The sequence below is a fragment of the Macaca fascicularis genome, chromosome X, assembly GCF_037993035.2.
Source record: "Macaca fascicularis isolate 582-1 chromosome X, T2T-MFA8v1.1".
NCBI lineage: Eukaryota > Metazoa > Chordata > Mammalia > Primates > Cercopithecidae > Macaca > Macaca fascicularis.
In genome coordinates this window covers 117005308-117023163 of record NC_088395.1, presented here as the reverse complement: position 1 = coordinate 117023163, position 17856 = coordinate 117005308, and the positions used below count along the sequence as shown (strand labels likewise).

The window sequence follows — 17856 nt, the reverse complement described above, 5'->3', positions numbered from 1 at the left end:
GGACCTCATCCTTCCCAGGACCACAGGCAGCAATGTACAGACACGATCCAGTCAGAAGCTAGGGAGGGGAGATTTCTCAAATCCCAAGAAAATCACAGAGACCCTACTGTTTGCTCTTCTCTGTTGATTTTTAAGAAGCTGACATTTACTTATGCCAAAGGCCAAAAGAAATGAAAAATCTACTGAAAAGGGAATTTCATCAGTCATGGAGCAATAACCTAAAGAAACCTTTGCATAGTATCAGTTCCTTTGTTTGAAATGCAGAAAACAGAGCACTGCTATTTCATACTGTTAGCGCATCAGAGACCTGGGCATGAAAACAGCATCCTCAGGACCTCTTTCCAAACCCCTGCCTCACCACAGAGGAGCTCTCTGACACTGCTACCAACTTCAGCAAGTTGGAAACAAGAAGGCAGGACATGACCCAAGTGACCTCATGTCACTCCTAAGCTCATGGCTTGAGTTCCTCCTACCAACAAATCTGCACTTTGATCACACACCCACAGCGACCCAGATCTTTAAATTCAGCAATTCTTTCTCAGGTTTCAGCAAGGCATTGGCAGCCTGAGCTATTTTGGGACACTTTCTCTGCTGTGGATGCCACTTTCGGAATACGCCAGGAACATGCTAAGGACCTGGAGCTCTCTACCCTGGACCCGTTTTCGGGTTTGCTTGCTCTCTCTCTCTCTTTCTCTGGGCTAATCGTTTAGAGGACAGTCGCTCCTGCCAACCTAATCCCATGAGCCTGACTACCTTGCCGGGCCACAGGCTCAAAGAGGCAGTGTGGCTGCCAGCACCCTCACGGGAAGGGGCACGGAGGCACCAGGCAGTCTGGCAGGATGAGAGACATCCTGGGGGTGGTCTGAGTTTGGATGTGGGCTGAGAAGACAAAGCAGGGGGCTTTCGGGGGACAAGATTTTCCAAACATCTTATTCTTAGGATCATCACTTCCTAATCTGATGCAACTGACTCGGCAGGCATTCGGGAGCCTGTAAGCTCCATTTTCCTGTTCCAAATTCTTCTGCACCTGTAAGTACCGGGCTTACTCATGCTCATGCTGTCTTTTGGGGAGGGGGAGAAGAAAGCAGGGCCTGGGGAAGGTCATCATTATCTGACTCAGGTGTGGGCAGGTCCATGGCGTTAGAAGAATTTCTGACATCCCCACCGCTCCCCTTCACCCGAAACTGCTTCTTAGTTTGGAAAATGAAAATGCCTGTTCCTTCTTTCCCAACCTCACCACCCCACCACCCCCCACCACAGCATACCAGAAACTCCACCCGTCCTTTGGGGTCTTCTGTTCATCAATGTTGTGCACACCTGATTTCTTATGTTGGACTTAATGGGAGAAGTGCACCCTTGGCATTTGAATGTCTTAAATGCAACCACAGCTATTATTGTGGGCACAGCCCCTGCTGGCTTCTCCATCTTTTATGCTGTCATTTGCTGAAACAGTGAAAGATGTTGTAAGCGGTAGGGTATAAATAAAAATCTAGAAACTCCTCCATGGTAAAAAGGAAGAGCAATGTGGTTAATTCTCAACGCAGTTAGAAATACTGCCACAATGGGGAGGCTCCACGCTGTGCCACGAATGGTCCCTTTCAATGCTTTCCTATTTTAATGGAAAGAGAGGCCAAAATAACTAAGGGCTCCCTAGGAAAGGAGCATTTCTGATGTTTTTACTGCTTTCCAGAGAGAGGACATTGTCTCTGGCCGGCTTGTCAGTCCCTGAAGCAGCTCCAATGGCTGCTCACAAAGGGAGAATCAGCCCTTCTTTTCCTTCTGCTGGGGACTGCTGAAGTCCCCTCAAATTAGCCCAGGATGACAAAGCCAGGCCCTGCTACCTACCCTCTTCCCCTAACACTGAGACCAAATCATTCTTAAGGATACGTAACTTGTTTGGAGGGGAGGGGAATATCTTGGCTAAGAAGCCTTCTGGAAAACCTGCCATGACCCATACTGAAAATTGTGCTCTTCTCTAAACTTTCATATGACCTCAGCCATGAATAGGAATAAAAGAAGGCAAGCACATTTTGCCCTTTTATTTCCACAGAGCACAATAGAAGGAACATTGTCCTTAGCAAAGGCAAAGGATAAGATGTTCCTTTGGCCAAGGCTGGCTGCCTTTAGTTTCTCTGATTGGCAAAATAAACAGCTTCTAATTTGTGTTCTAAAAGGGCTGGTTCTGAAGAGGATTTGAGAAGAACAATGTTAATATCAGTACTAAAAAAATCAAGACAGGAATTCCACCTTATGTCTGGTGGAGACTGGATTTGTTTTCAGGCTATAGGACAAAACGAGTCTCAGGAGGAATTTGTTTCTGACTTCACTACCGCCTGTTTGCTTGGTCCTTGGTAATTCATGAAGTTTCTTAGCTCTCCTCCTTCTAAGGAGCTCTGAGAAAATGATGCTTGGATCATAGAGGTTCATTGTCTGGAAGACTTTTGATCAAAGCCCTGAGTGCTGGGGTGGGGGCAGGTTACGGATTCTGATTATAACCAAAATAATCCAAGTCCTGTCTTGGCGGAAGCCTGAATTTTATGTCCACCTTGCGGCATTCCAGGAGCATTAAGAATGTTCCATCAGCCTTTCCAATCTCTCCATCCGCTCCCAAGGGCTTGAACATTTTTAAGTATATAATTCTTTTGACTCAGGGCTTTGGCATCAGTTAAAATGCCAACCTCTTGGGAGGATCAGTCTCTTAAATCTCCCATCCTGAAAGCAGGTTCTGATAGAGGGACAAAGAGAGAGGAGGAACATTAAATCATTCTAGGTACAAACATGAGCCTCAGAACAGGAGTCTGCAAGAAGGACCCAGGCAAGGCCAAAGTTCCAAGAAGCTCTGTTGGCAGAAAGGGAAGATTCTATTCTTGCTAAAATGGAGTACAGGCAACTTATTGGGGCAGAGACTCAGGATTTGGGGAATAAGAAAAGACCCACTTAATGTAACCGGGGTATAATAAGGAGGAAGAATCTCATGTACTAACATAGGATAAGAGATAGGCGAACTCCCTGCAAAGGTACCCTTAGGCTGAATTGCCCGAGTCACTGAACAAGGGCTCCAAAAATGTTACGAGGCCTCAGTACATGGAACAAATAGATTTAACAATCTGCTGCCCCTACAATCCTGGCATTTCTTCAGCCCAGAGTGGGTAGGTCAAAGGAGGGGACCACACTAAGACTTAGACTTTTGAGACCTTCTTCCCACCCTTTCCTTCCTCTGATACCAGCACTGAACTCATTCCCAAGGAGATTCATGGTAGATACAGTGATTCACTTCATTTACCAAGAGCTATAAGGTATGAAGAGGGGTTGCCCATGTACAGCCACAGGTCAAAGATGCAGCATCCCCACAGCTCTATGTGGGCTCCTTCCTAAGGCCTAGTGGACACGGTTTGGATTAAAACCACTTGGGTGCAAAATCTGGCTAAGCCACTTACTAGTTGTGTGGCCTTGGGCAAGTGGTATAATCTATCTAAATCTCATCTGTAAAATGGGCACGGTAATAGGAGCTATCATATAATGTTGTGAAGACTGAATGTGATGATGCCTGTACAGCCCAGTACAGTGCCTAGTACAAAGGAAATGCTTAACAAAAATCAGCAATGATTAATATTCCTGGCTCTCTGCTTATGCTTCATTGCCTGAGGATAGGTTATAACAGCAGATCATCCCACTCTGTGCAAGTCTCACAACTGCAGGGGTCAGGGGCTCACCATCTCCTTCAGTTAATGTCACCCTCTCACCTTTTCCTCCAAGTCCCACTAGAGAGCATTCCTAAGCCTTTCCTCCCGCTAGTTCTGATCTGCTCCATCTCCCAGCTAACTGAATAGATGGATTCACTGCTAAAGATTCATGAAATCATTTCCTTGGCTTTCCCCAACCACAGACTGAGCTTTGCTACCCACCTCCTAGTGGTGAAATGGAATCACTTCTGGGAGAGCAGGGTCCAGAAGGATTCAACTCCTGAAGCACTAACAAAGCAAAAGGAGCCCTACAGAAAACTTTGGGTCTCTGGTTCCTGTACAGCTCACTGCAGCTATGGCATCACTCTGAAGCCACGGTCACTCCCACTGTGACTCTCAGCTCCTGAGGCTGCTGGCCCATAGCTGCTCTCCTCCTCCAATAGCCCCACTCTCTACCTCCCTCAGGGGACTCCCTTGTCTAGGCCCCAGGGTACTAAGGCTTCCAGAGGCTTTCCATAGCTTCCTCTCTCTGTCCCTCCCCATCCTCTCCTGGGGATACAGAGTTCACTCTTTCAAGGGATGTGGTGACAAGCAGCTCAGCTTTCTGTACAGGCATGCCCTCAGCATGTTCTCTGCGTTCTAGTCTTCTCTGCTTCTCTGCTCAGCAGGAAAGAGGAGTGGGAAGCACCTCTAGTTAGGCTTATGGTACTTCTAGAACCAGAAGACAAGACTATATCCTGTCAAAGTAGACTTTGATGGTTCTCAAAGTAATTCAGCCTGAGAGTTCACTAAAATGCATATTCCGGCAGCTACCTCTATAGAGATACAGAGTGGGTTTGTGCTTCAGCCCTAGAATCTGCATGTTTACAGAGCTCTCCTTAAGCCACACCTTAAGAAACAGTGCACTCGATCTTGGGGAATGGGGGTAAGGGGTGGGGAGGAAAGTCACACAGCTGGGTCCCATAATGAACCCCAACCTACATCCTGACTCTCCAGGAGCACATGGAAATGCCTTCGAAGTCCTGACCCTGTCTTGTCCAAGCAGCAGCTCCTAAGCTACTTCACAAAGACCCTGAGTAGTTTCAGTTATCTAGACTCCAGACCTAAATCAGCGATGCTAGCAGTCTGAGGTGCAAAACACACAGCGATTCTTCATTTAGAACCATTTTGAGCTAGTTGGGGCTATAGACGACGTTACTGGTTAATAGCACAGTGGAGCCACACTGGCAGGCTTTGACTCTCAGTCTAAGCCTCTTATAGGCTGTGTGACCTTGAACAACTTACTCAATCTCTCTGTGATTTGCTCTTCACCTGTAAAATGGAGACAGTAATAATATCTCATAGTACTGTTCGTGTGGAATTATGAATTACTTCATGTAACCTGTTTAGAACCATGCCTCGCCTCAGCAAAATGTCTGCTATTCTTGTTACTATAAATATTATACATATATATAAACAGGGTTTATAATATTTGTGAGGAATAAATGAGATGATGAGTGTAAAATGTTCAGAACTATTATTGGTATGGTTCCAGGGATTTAACAGAGAAATCAGTAGAAGTCCTCAAGGTGTCAGAGACCAAGGCCATCCTGGATAAATATTCTGATAATGGGATTAGTCAAGGGTCATTCAGAGACTCAGAAAGAAAGTGGCAGTTAGGGTTCTCTTACATCCAGAGTGTAACTAAAACTCTCATGCCTAACTTGTTGCTATAGATTTTGGGATTATGGGATTTTGTTCTGGGACCTGCTAGGTCTAATTAAAGTGTTAGGACTCCTAGGAGACCGGCTGTGGTTTGCACAGACAGGAGCTTGAAAAATGCTGTCATGAATGTGCTCCCAGCTCTGCAAAAGTGGAGACGCAGTCAGTAGCACTGAGTGCTCCAGGGGTCACTGTAGACTTGTGGTCTTTGTCCTTGCTGCCCCAAATCCACAGCTGTCAATTTATTAGGTTTTGTTAGAAGACACTCCCACACTAAAGAACTCCAGAGCTGAAGTGACTGTCCTGTTTTGCTTCATGGCACCTGTGCGGGCATGAGTTCTGTGCACAGAGCTCCTTCCTTCTTCTCTCCCTCCCTCCCTCCTTCTTCCGCCCCTTCTTCCCCCTTCCCTCCCTCCTTCCTCCTCCCCCCTCCCTCTTTCCTCCCCTTCTTTCCTCCCTTCCTCCCTACCTCCCTCCCTCCATCCCTCCCTTCCTTCTATCACTAGCCTGAGTGCAGCCCTAGAACAAGGGCCATGATCATGAGGGGAAGGGGATGATGTTTCTGGGAAGGTCCAAAGAAGGCTATCTCCTCACTCCGGGCTGGTGTCCCCCAACACCTCCCTCATTAAATACTGGGGTTCACCTGGCTCTGTCCCTAGCCCTTGCCTTGGAGGAGTAAAATGGGAGAGGAGAAACCCCATCCAGTCCCATGAGGTCAACTAATACCCCTTGACCGTGGTGGCCATCCAGCCCCCATGTCTCGCCTTGGCTCAAAACCAAGATTCCCAGTTTCCTGCTGGACATGTCCACTATCTAGCATCCCAAACCAAACAAGTCCAAACGGACCTTGTCACCTGTCTCCCCTCACTCTCCCTCTCTACTAACAGTCTTGTGTTCCCTGCCTCAGTTGACAGTGTCACCACAGACCCAAGCTGGAACCTCAGGATTCTTGTCACCTTTTCCCTCTCCTTGACCCCATGACAGCCAGCCCTGAGGTTTCTACCTATTGGCATGTGCCTTGAGCCATCCCCTCCTCTCGGCTCTCACTGCCACAGTCGTGGTTCAGAGCCTGTTCCGCTTCTTGCCCAGACCCTGGAGATGGTCTCCCAATTGGTCTGCCTGCAGCTGGCCTCTCTTCCCTCCAATCCTTCCACACCCTGGTGCGGCAAGGACTGTCTTCCTAGTCTGTCCCGAATCTACCTTAATGAAAAGCTCCAGTGGCTCCCTCTTGCTCACAGAACAAAACCGTCAACTTGGCCAACAGGGCTCTGAATAGTTGACCGCAAACACTCGTCTGCTTCCCTCCTGCTGCTGCCAGTGGTGCACCCAGCTACAATTGTCCTGCCGTTTGAAACATGCACTAGGCTCTGTCCCGTAAATACTGTTCGCTTTGCCTGGAATGTCTTCCCCTGCCTCTACTGTTCCTCTTGACATAACCTGCCATCCCTCAAGATGCTGCTCAATCCTCCTTCATCTGTGGAGCCTTCCTCAACTTCCGCAGAGAGGTTCCTCTACCACAGCACCCTTGGACCATGAGGGCTTATGTGTGCCTTGGTCCCTCCCACTAGATAGGGAAAGCCCCAAAGTTTGCCTAGAACCATCTTGAATTCTTCTTTATGTTCTCAGTACCCACAAGCTTGGATAAAATAAGGTACTGGTTTCCTCATTTGTAAACTGGAAATAAAAAGAATAGTTGCTACGCCCTGTAGTTAGAAGAAAGAAATGAGATAATTCATATAATATGCCGATAATGACAATGAAAATGATGATGATAAGAAGAAAGGCTAGTTAACACTCATTCAGTGCTTTCTAAGTGTCACTGTCCTAAGCTCTTTTCATGATTGAGAATGAGCAAAATAGATGAGTCAATCCCTGGAAAGTGATTGTGTATGTGTTTGTGTGTATATGTTCACGTACATAAGTGATACACATAATACAAATGATCTATGTATAACATATAAACTTCACAATGTGCCTGGTGTTTATTAGGAGCTCCAGTTTTTCCCTTTCTTCCCCCGTCTCCCTGCCCTTCCTCATTACCCTTCCTAGTCATCCTCACATCCCCTTCTACCCCAGGGCTGCGATAAGAGAGATGAATTCAGAAGGGGGTCCCTGTGTCATTGTCGCTGACAAGAGACTGCTTAGTGGAAGAGAGAAAAGTCCTTGGAATGGCCTTTGGACTTGGTATCTAAGAGTTGTCTCCCCATTCAAGTTATCACTTCTTTGAGGACAGGGGCTATGCAATACCCCTGTTGTGTCTCCCATAAGCACCAGCACAGTGGTGGGCACATAACAAGTACTCAGTAAACTATCTGAGGTCAGGCTCGGCTTGAGGGTCCTGGTTTTCAGCACTCTCAGCGTTTTCAGCAATCACTGAGGCAGGTCTTGGAGCCACAGCTGACAGGTTCTCACGAGCTCATAGACAGCAGCAGCTGGAGCCACCCGGGAGCAGCCCTCTTGGCAGTGCTCTGCTGGGGATGGGCCACCAGGCCAGGAGGTCGAGGACTTGCTTCCCGGACACAAGTCTGCCACTAACTGTCTGGGTTAGCCTGTGCAAATCTCTCCACCTCCCTGAACCACAGGGTCCTCACCTATAAAATGCTGCTCCTAGAAGCGTCTGAGGATGCATGACATGGCAGCTGTGAAAGCTCTTTGCCAAAAGGCTGTGCAGAAGTGAGGTGTTGCTAATTTCAAGTGCTGGGACTTCACTCACTTGGAAACATTCAGGAAGCGGGGGTGGGGAAAGAGAGAGCAGGGACTTGCATATCCAGGACATATGGGGGCCTATATTTGTTGTCCTCCTGCTTAATAGCATTAGTGATTCAAGCTGGTGCTGCCTGTGGAACACTCTGTCTTTTGGGATCCTCAGGGACAGGAGGGGTTTCAGAGCAGCAAGGCTGCAGCCAGCGCACAATACAGTGAAAAATAGAGTGATAGCAATGAGGCGCCACGCTCACAGGTTCATACACATGCATTTGCACTCCTGACGGCCCCCAACGCTGCCTCGCAACAGCAGCTGGGGCTAATTACAGCCAGACAGACAGCGCCTTCTCCAGCTCACCCTTGGGGATTGCCTGATCTCTCAGAAGGGGTGCTGCTGATGCCACAGCTAAGTGCCTAGAAAGAACCCGGTGGGGGGTAGAGTGGTACAAGGGAGTAGGAAGCCACCATGTGGCTCGTCGTCTTGTGAGTGTGGGTAGAGAGGAGGAGATGAAATGGAAGAGAGCTGGCTGAGATACAGATGCAGCTTTGTGTTAACAGATGTGCTCTCCTGGCAAGAGGGAGCCAAGGCACTTAGCCCCTCCCTTCTCCTTCATCTGGATCCACCCAGGGATCCCCTCTTAACTCTTCTCCCTCTTAAATCCCCAGCTTCCTCTTCAACTCAGCATCTGGCATAAAGCTCAAGAAATGTTGAATAAATGAATGGGCGAATAAACACACAAACCCTCCCCAAACCCTTAGTACTCCCAAACCCTGTTCCCACCTCACAGGCTGTAATGACTCCACAAGCCCTTTCCTCTGCTTTTCTTTCTATATACTCCCTTTGGACAGTGTCAACTCTCACCTAATATGCTTTTAACTCCCAAATCTCTCCTGGTAGCCCAGACCTTGCCAGCTGCCCAAATGTTCCCCATGCTCCTCAAACCTAACATGCCCCACATTAGAATCTTCAGCAATGACTTCCCCTGGGGTTTTCTAGCAGTGAGTCCTGGTCTGTCAAGGGCATATGAGAAAGAAGGGCCTGCTGTATGCCCCCTCCCCCCACCAGCAGGACAGGGGCAATGAGTACATTGGCAAAGTCATCAGGGCAAACTTCTGATCCCGGGGTCTGTCTTTACACCAGGACACCAAAGTTCTTCCCATCAACCTTTTAACTGTCAGCCCTCCCTCCCACCCATAAGGAAAGCCAAATTAAGAATGAACTGCCAAATTGGAGCTAACTGCCCAATGTGGGCTTCTAATTGGAACCAAGCAAATTGTTTATATAAAGAAAAACCCTTGAAAAGAAGCCCATGTGAACTGGTGAAGTTATTTCTTCTTCAACATGCACTCTCTCTCCCAATCCCGCTCTCATTGCTTCAGAATCCTGGTATTCCTCCCACCTTCATCCCTCAGCCAGCACACACACACACACACACACACACACACACACACACACACACAGCCTTCCCCTCATTTTCCTTCTCATGAACCTTCACTTCATGTTGGAGCCCTGTCCCCATGATCACTGCAAACCCCCAAGTAAATATTGAACCAAGATTGGTGAAAACTGGAGATATTATTTCACCAAAGCAGTGTTAGAGGGAAGGCCCCCAGAATGTTTACTGAGAGTTCACAAATTATTTCCTGATCTTGGCAAAGATAGAAAATAAAGCCCCCCTTTCCTCCAGGTCCTCCTAGATTTGAAGAGCAGCCAAAGGAATGGATTACAAACACAGTGGCCCTTGGTTTCTGACCGCCTCAGGGCCTATGAAGGCAAAATCCAAGTTTCTTTATTCCTTTTCTCAGGGAGTCTTGAGTATTATACACTAGTACAAATGCAATGTGTCACTATAACCAGCTCTGTTATGACCACATCTAGGGATTTTTAGTTTTTAACACAGGGTGAAAGATGTCTCACCAATTTCAGTTTGACATGCAAGATGCAAAGTAATTTATTCAAAGCACTCCTGTGTTTAATTTCAAAACGGTCATTTATTCACTCAGCAAATCTCTGTTGAGCATTCAAAGAGCTGTAATTCATAGTTCCTGCTTTCAAACTACTCCTTTTCTAGCTGGGAAATGAAAACCCTACATACAAGGGTTAACTGACAACACAAGACCATGCCAAGTTCCTTCTCATGCCTGGTGTGGCCTATATGGCTCCCGTAGTTTTGGCAGTACTGAAAATTTCCACTCTATTGCTTCTGTCACTACTGTTGATCTCTTCTCCAATACAGGGTGGTGAGTAAATGTGTCTCTAGGGTGCCTGGGTTCATAGCTGTGTTCTGCCATTCACTCACTATGTGACCTTGGCCAAGTTATTCAGCCTGTCTGAGTCTGGTGCCTCCTCTGTAATGTGAAGACAATAATAGTAACCTACCTCACAGCATCATGGTGAGAATTAAATGAGTTAGTACACACAAAGCACTTAGAATGATATCTGACACATAATAATGGCTCAATAAATGCTAGTAATTATTATTTTCCTGATGTGCCTACTGTTCTTTAATACCAGAGGTCACAGTTCTTATTGGGCTTCAAGAGAAGCTGGTAAAGTATTCATTCATGCACTCAATCAACAAATATATGTTGAGCATCTACAAGTCCTTGAGTTAAGCCCTGGGGTCATATACACAAAGAAGACATGACCCTTGCCTTTGGGACTAAACAATTCACTGGAAGAAGTCCTGGATTAATAGTGCCCTGATGCACCTGGAAGAACCAAACACAAATCCTCCCTGGAAGAACATGCCCACAACCCAGTTTTCATAGGATTACCAAGGATAAAGTCAGATTGAACATGAACTCATAATCCAAAATTACAAAGAACATGATGAAGCCAGAAACAATGAAAACAGAATCAGGTCTTCAAAGACCTCAGGTATTGCAATTAGGTGATATAAAATATAAAATAAGTTTTACATGTGTTAAAAAACAAAAGAAGATTTTGAAAACATTACCAAAGAACAAGATACTAACAAAAACTAACTTTTTCTGGCCAGGTGTGATGGCTCATGCCTGTAATCCCAGCACTTTGGGAGGCCAGGGCGGGTGGATCACTTGAGGTCAGGAGTTCAAGACCAGCCTGGCCAACATGGTGAAACCCCATCCCTACTAACAATACAAAACTAGCTGGGCATGGTGGCATGTGCCCGTAATCCCAGCTACTTGGGAGGCTGAGGCAGGAGAATCACTTGAACCCAGGAGGCGGAGGGTGCAGTGAGCCAAGATCGCATGCCACTGCACTCCTGCCTGGGCAACAGAGGGAGACTCTGTCAAAAAAAAAAAAAAAAAAAAAAAAAAAAAAAAAAACTTTTTCCTCTAAGTATCATCTTTTTATAGATGGCAAAGTTAGGGCTCAGAGAAGTGAGGTGACTCCTTCAATGTTACATAGCTAATAATGAGGGATTTAAATCAGGTTTTCAGTGTCTACTGTTTTTTGGCAAATTCAATGACTGGAGTTGTATTATTTCTTCCCTGAGTCACTCAACAAGTGAGATGATTACAAAGTGCTATGCTAAGTCTATAAAAACAAAAACAAAAAAACATAAAGATGAACAAAATAGAGTCCTTGCCCTCAAGTAGCTTAAAATTCAGTAGAGAAGCAAGACTATACACATATAAAAATAATTATTAATAGCAGGCTGTGTAGTAGAAACTACTGTGGTCTGGAACAGTAGGAGACGAGACTTGAGCAATTCTTGAAGAACAGGGTGAATCTACAGGGAAGACAAGCTTTGAATTGGCCAGTGGGGTAGAAGAGATGGAACAGCCTGACAAAAGCCATGGAGAAAGTGAACTTACAGAGCAGTTGAAGGAGGAGCAAGTGCATTTGGCCAGTGTGCTGGATATATATAGGGGCAGACCTGTGCCGTCGCATAGGACCCTGCACTCAGAAGTGCCCCACGCTTGGTTTAATGCTCTGCTTTGCCGCTATCTTGAAATCCTTGATTATTTTTAACACAGGGTTCCACATTTTCATTTTTCACCAGGACCCACAGATGATATGGCTGGTCTTCCATAGGGGAATCAGGGGGAGGTATGGTTGGGAAGGCAGACCACTCTGGGGAAGGAAGGATCTGGAATTCCACTTTGATATTTGCCCTGCAGACAATGAGGAATGACTGAAAGTGTTTGAGCAGGGGAGGGATAGGGTGACTATAGTTTTAGAAAGCCACATCTTGGAGAGCAGGGAGTGTTCAGATGGCATCAGAGAAAGGAGAGATGGGAAATAGTCAGAAGGCTATTGCAATAAAGCAACGGGGGCCTGGACAGAAATAGTGGCTGAAGATATGGAGAAGAGGAAAAGGTCTTCATTGATTCAGTTGTTTATTCTGCAGATGGTTATGGCTACTGAGCACCTATAATGTGTTAGTCATTGGGCTAGGAGCTGGGATACAGGAATGTACAAGGCACTATCCCTAACCTCAAGTTACTTACAGTTCAGTGAGGGAGGCAGATAAGTAAACAGACTATGGTAGCCTGATAGCCCCGTGTGCTAAGGGCTGGGATCAGATTACATTTAGATTGTTGTGGGAGCCTAGAGAAAGGGTCCAGACAGAGAATCCTGAGACTCCCAAGAAGTGATATCTGAGCTGCATCCTGAAGGCCACAGACAAGGCACAGAAGGTCACTCCAAAAAGAGGGAACAGGACATACGGAATCATGGAACATCTACTGTGTGCCACGCTGGGGATCCTAGCTCTCAGACTGGTAGAGAAAGCAGACAACTAACCAGAGAAGAACAAGAGAATGTGTCCATTGCTATGATGGGGACACTGTGGGAGTACAGAGGAGGGGCATCTAACCCGGACTGGATGGGCAGGGAAAACTGTTCCTTTGAGGTGTCTTCTGAGTTATGTGTTGTAGATGAGATGGTGTTAGCTGGGTGAAGGGAGGGAGGAAGGGATGGGCACAGCAGTGGGAGTTATGTGTGCAAATGCACAGAGGTAAGAGACCGTGTGTGGCTCTAAGAGAATTGTAAATGACTCCCTGTGATTCAATTCTAGAATGAACAAGCGAGAGCATGGGAGCGGGGGTGGTTATGACCAAAGAGATAGGCCTTAAATGCCAAGCTAAAGAGTTTGGACTTCATCCTATAGAGCAATAGTTCTCAGCCTTGACTCTATATTAGAAGCACCTGGGGAACTTTTAAAAAATACTTATGACTGGATCCCACCCCTAGAAAATGATTTAATTAGTCTGCAGGAGAGGCATTAGAACTTTTAAAAGCTCCCTCCATTTATTTGAATGTGCAGCCAGGATTGAGAACCATGGCTCTAGGGGGCCAGTTCTCAAATTTGAGTGGTCATCAGAATCACCTGGAGGGCTGTTAAACACAGAGTGGGTGAGCACTCAGAGTTTCTGATTCAGTAGGTACTCTAATGAGTACGTACTCTAACAAGTTGCCAGAGATGCTGGCGTTGCTGGCCCCAGGACCCACATTTTGAGAGCCTCAAGTCTCAGGTGTTGTGAGGCTATTTGCAAGTGTTAAGTGGAGGGGGTGGAGGTGTGAAATTATTTGATTTGCATGTTTGAAAGATCACTCAGGCCACTTTGAGGAGAATGGTCACAGAGGAGAAAGGAGAGAAGGTGAGAAAATATTAAGGTATTGTAGGAATCAAGGCAAGAGATGTCTGGAGGTGGGAGGAGTCCTGACCTAAAGCCCTGGCAGTAGGAATGGTGAAAATGGGTGACATTCAAGCAATGCTTAGGAAATACACTTAGCAGGGCTTAGTGACTGACTGAATGTAGAGGTAAGAAATAAAGATGAGTGAACTACAACTCTTGGGTTTTTGCCTTGGGCAACCAGTGACTCCAATTTTACTAGGCATGGTAGTTACTGTAACAAAAAGTAAAATGTGTTATCAGGCTTAGGGTAGGACATGGGAGAGGAGGGCATTTCTGCCCTCAAATCTCAGCAATAGTCCCAGGGAATTCAACAGGCATCTCTCATTGTCCACTCAATCCCTATTTTCAGCACCAGGAGTCCTCGCCTTGACCGTAATCAACTTGGGATTCTCCTCAAAGTACTTAGAAAGGAAGAGGAAGACGGTGACTACACTGACATGATGGCCACTCACCCAAGCTCCAGGTATGAAGCCTGCTCCTCTGGAATTACTCTAGGTATGTTTACTTTATTCTTTCGTCATTTTAACAAATATGTATAGGGCTGCTGCCTAGAGGAATTTAAAAATATTCAGACGCCATGTCTCACACATAGGTAAGGAATTCATATCTCCTTTTACATAACCAACAAAGCAAATGCAGCTTAAGGACAGCCTGAAAAATAATTCATTCTACATAGATTTAAAATGTCTATAAATGAGCAGTTTTCCAGTGCATCATTGGTCGTGACTATTTGTAAGTCTCCTCCGTGGGCAAGTAGACTACCAGCAATCAACAAGACCAGCAGGAATGATGGATGGGATAATTGTCCATTAGGGTACAGATAACTTTTGTATCGTGGGAGGGTTCGACAAGATAGAGACATGATAGATGGAGGAAGAGTTAGCTAATATAATAGGAGTTGCAGCTCCATTTCTGGTAGTAACTATTCTCTGGCTGAATTAATGATTAATCAAAGACACATTCTCATTTGAAACACTTTGGTCACCGGTGCACAACCCCCGCTTTAGGTTAAATTTAATAGCATCATTAAAAACTGCTGTTCGAGACATTCAAATTACTTCTCTCCAGAAGAAATCAAGCCACAATACAGAATGCTTTTGTGAACCCCTGGAGGGCAAGGGCCACGCAGGGTGTGTGTGTGTGTGTGTGTGTGTGTGTGTGTGTGTGTGTGTGTGTGTTTGTGTGTGTGTGTGTGTGTGTGTTTGTGTGTGTGTGTGTGCACGCGTGCTAAACTTGTAATTCCTCAATGCCTAGCACAGGAGCTGACACAGAGCAATCAATAAATGTTTGTTAAAGTGAAGTGAAATGAATACATTTGTCCATTCATCTGTTTATTCCTTCGACAGACATTCATTAAATACAGGAATTAAAGAGCTCAGGCCCTGGACCTAGGTGCTTCAGGCTTCAAATTCCAGCTCCAACCAGCTATATGATCTTGAGCAAATGACTTAGCTTCTCTCAGCCTGATGCCTGCTCTGTAATGTGAGGGAAATAATAGTACTTGCTCCTGTAGGGCTGCGTGAGGATTAAATGAATTAGTGAGTGTTTAGCACAGGCCCTGGCCCATAGTAAGTACTCATTATAGGGCAACTGTTGTTGTTGTTGTATATGTTAGGCTAGGCTTTTCTCAAGTAACTAGGTCATTAGAAGAAGCACAGAACCTCTTAAGAAATGACAAGGCTTTTGGCCAAAGCTGGTTTTCATTAAAGTGGTTATTTATGGTTCCCAGCCCAGAGCCTCACTCCCCTAGGCCTGCCATTCCTGGCCTGGTGCCCTCCTGTGGCAGCACAGGCTGTCTTTAGGTGGGTTGTGCTCTCTAGAGAAGCCTGAGAAATCGCGGAGTGGGAAGGTGAAGGAAGAAGGTAAGAGCTGGCCAGGATTCAATTACCCATCAACATGCAACCCCTGCCACACCCCCATCATTAACTCCCTTGGTTGCCTTTCTATGCTTTTGTATAGCTCTTCCTGGCAACATTTCTACCTACTAATTGCTATTTCTAATGTTTATCCTCTTGGCTCAGTTGAACAAGATTATCCTTGATTTTAATTTTAATTTTCAGGTGACATAGTAGAGAAAACTTGACTTGGGAGTTGGGTCAGGAGGCAAGGGAGGTGATACAACTCAGTGATTCTAAGAGGATTCTGACATAGAAACAACTGGTCACTGAAGAGCTGTGTGACCTAGACATTACCTAATGTCTCTGAGCCTCAGCTGTAGAAAAGAGAAAGTGACAATACTGGTTGTCAAGATTAAATGAAAACCACCTAGCATACTGCCTGGTTAACAGTCAAGTACTCAATAAATGGTGACTATGACTATTATTTTGAGGTCCTTGATCTGGAAACAGAAGCCCAGAGAGATTAAGGGGACAACACTCATGTTGTTATTTGGTGGCAGAGCCTTGTTGCTCCTTGTTCTCACTACTAAACCAGGCCTGCCTCTTTCAAACCTTTTACAGAACCCCATTTACACATATTCTGATATACTATTTATAATTACATGCATGGTTTTTTGCATGTAGATTTAATAAATTCAAATGTATTCATCCCATAGTTGTCTGCCTGGAAGTTCTTATGAACAACTCCAGGGCAGGATCCATAGGCTGCTCATCAAATATGTGCTCAATAAATGATTGGTGAGTGAATGTTAAGCTTGCAGTCAATTACCTACCTGACTTATGGATGTCCCATACCTCCTGTGTTACATTACAAGCAGTGCAGAAAAGTAGAATGGGTGCAATGGACTCATGCAGGCCTGGGTTTAAATTCTATAACTGGTAGCTGGGTTCAAAGAACCTAGGAGTGCTGGAAAAATGCAGTTCTGGATAAATAGAGGAGGAGAAACAGTAGCAGTAGTAGTAATAGTAGTAGCAGCAGCAACAGCAGCAGTAGTAACTATCAACAAAAAGTGGAGTAAGGAAACTTTTCTAAGAATGAATTTTGTCCTCAAGAGCTGTGACAGGCCCACAGTGTGCTATGTGGAGGAAGTATAGTGTAAGTGAGTCAGATAAACCTGGGTTTGAATCCTAGCTCTCAACTTATTAACTGAGTGTGACTTTGCATTATGTTTCCTGAGCCTCAGTCTCTTGACTGTAAAATTAAGATAATGATAGTACCTACCTCACAGCTTTGTGGCGAGGATGAAATAAGATATGGTATATAAAGCATATCATAGCACAACACCTCACTCATAATAATGTCTCAAAAAAGCTATTTGATGAATTAATGAAAGTGTATCTTTAGCAAAATGCCATAAAAAAAAAAAAACTACAGACATCCTTTAGCATCTGCCTGAGAGGAGAAGGAGGAAGAGACAATTCCAAATAAGAACTGTCTCAACACTTAACCACCTGTTTCTTACCATGCAACATCTAACATTGAAAGCACTGGAAAAATAGCGTGATCAGTACAAACCATTCCCAGTGAATGCATAGAGAGAAACTCCTGCTTCACAGCCACACAGTTGCTGGACCTGAGTGAGTCCCTCAGAGTGTGAATAAATGTTTGAAAAGACAAATACAGGGCCTGACACATGTGGAATAGTTGATCAGCTTAGTTCCTTTCCTACCCTTCTCCCAAATGGGTAGAAACAAACACATCACTAACCAACAAAGCAGCAACAGAAAAACTGAGTTAAAGTGGTTGAGAACTGATTATGGCAGTGACCTTACTGAATGGACCCTTCACTCTTGGCTCTAGTGTGGCCTGCCAGCCTGGAGAGCCTCTCAGGCTGAGCAATTAACCCTAGCAGAAAAGTCATGATGCCACCACATCTTCTCCTTCTCCTCTCTTCTCTCTTCTCCCTTCTCTCTTCTCTTCTCTTCTCTTGTCTTCTCCTCTCCTCCTCCTCCTCCTCCTACTCCTCCTCCTTCCTCTTCTTCTTCTTCTTCTTCTTCTTCTTCTTCTTCTTCTTCTTCTTCTTCTTCTTCTTTCGTCTTCGTCTTCATCTTCATCTTCGTCATTGTCTTTGTCCTCTTCCTCTTTCTTTTTCTGTTTTTTGTTTTTTGGGTTTTTTTTTTTTTTTTTTTTTTTTTTTTTGAGACCAAGTCTCACTCTGTTGCCTATGCTGGAGTGCAATGGCACAATCTCAGCTCACTGCAACCTCTGCCTCCCAGGTTCAAGCAATTCCCCTGCTTCC

At 45.4% G+C, this 17856-nt stretch overlaps 1 protein-coding gene across 1 annotated transcript in view; it reads left to right on the top strand.

Moving 5' to 3' along the window:
* The first annotated feature begins 581 nt into the window (after window positions 1–581).
* AMMECR1 (AMMECR nuclear protein 1) overlaps window positions 582–17856 on the top strand; it is a 258316-nt gene continuing 241041 nt past the window's right edge. Inside the window, exons 1-2 of the mRNA XM_074029417.1 lie at window positions 582–1029; window positions 14068–14213. The gene's annotated coding sequence lies outside the window, so the exon portion shown is untranslated. The remainder of the gene's footprint in view (window positions 1030–14067; window positions 14214–17856) is intronic.